The sequence below is a fragment of the Octodon degus genome, unplaced genomic scaffold, assembly GCF_000260255.1.
Source record: "Octodon degus isolate 3935 unplaced genomic scaffold, OctDeg1.0 scaffold00103, whole genome shotgun sequence".
Lineage (NCBI taxonomy): Eukaryota > Metazoa > Chordata > Mammalia > Rodentia > Octodontidae > Octodon > Octodon degus.
Window position 1 is genome coordinate 10722559 of NW_004524679.1, and position 831 is coordinate 10723389.

The 831-nt window shown below is 31.3% G+C and overlaps 1 protein-coding gene and 1 pseudogene across 8 annotated transcripts in view; both read left to right on the plus strand.

The window, feature by feature from the left end:
* Positions 1–831, plus strand: part of LOC101568064 (protocadherin-11 X-linked) — a 1027172-nt gene that overhangs the window by 677006 nt on the left and 349335 nt on the right. The window lies entirely within an intron of this gene.
* LOC101592581 overlaps positions 1–831 on the plus strand; it is a 16600-nt pseudogene that overhangs the window by 1342 nt on the left and 14427 nt on the right.

The window sequence follows — 831 nt, forward strand, 5'->3', positions numbered from 1 at the left end:
GTGAAAAATATTCAAAAATTAAAAAAATAGTTAGAAATTGAAATAAAAGTTACATATTTTTACAAATAAATTTTGAAATCTAGCCATACAAAACTTTGTATCAGGACATTTCCTATGACATTTTTTTCTTGTCTCTTGTTTTCATTTATTACCTTTTTCTTAAATAAACATTTACTTGAGAGATATTATAGCAGTAATTGATATGGTATTAGAAGCAGTATTCCTTTAGAAAACCAGAATAATGCATTCCAAGCATTGTCCTAGATTTACACATTGCTATCCTCAGTGCAACTGCTTAGTTCACAGGGATCAGCAGGGTGAGAATCCTACCAATTAACAGTTTTTTTTTTTTCAAAAACCTGATGGAGATTGCCTTAACTATCTTGTGTATATAAATGTGTGCTTTTTCCCCTGTCATGTTTCCTAGCTTTACTCCTTGCCTTCTCTTCAGTATTCAATTCTTAAGTTATTTCTTTCCTTTTAATTGTGTTATACCTTTCAATTTTTATTTTTTTCTTTTTAGTTCTTACACTAGGGTGACTATACGATATTTACACATGTGGGTCTGGTTTGTTTCGCTTATGAGTATATCTGCAAACGACCTCCACTTATATATGAGGGCTTTAAGTTAATCAGACTTTATAGCTGAGATATACTCCATTGTATAAAAACACCACATCTTTTTCAGCCATTCCTCAGGTGACAGGCATTTTGATTGCTTCCAAGATTTGGCTATCACAAAATATGCTACTATAAACATAGGTGCACATATATCACTATGATATGATGTTTTCAGTTCTTTTAGAAAATTCCCAGTAGGGGGATAAACAA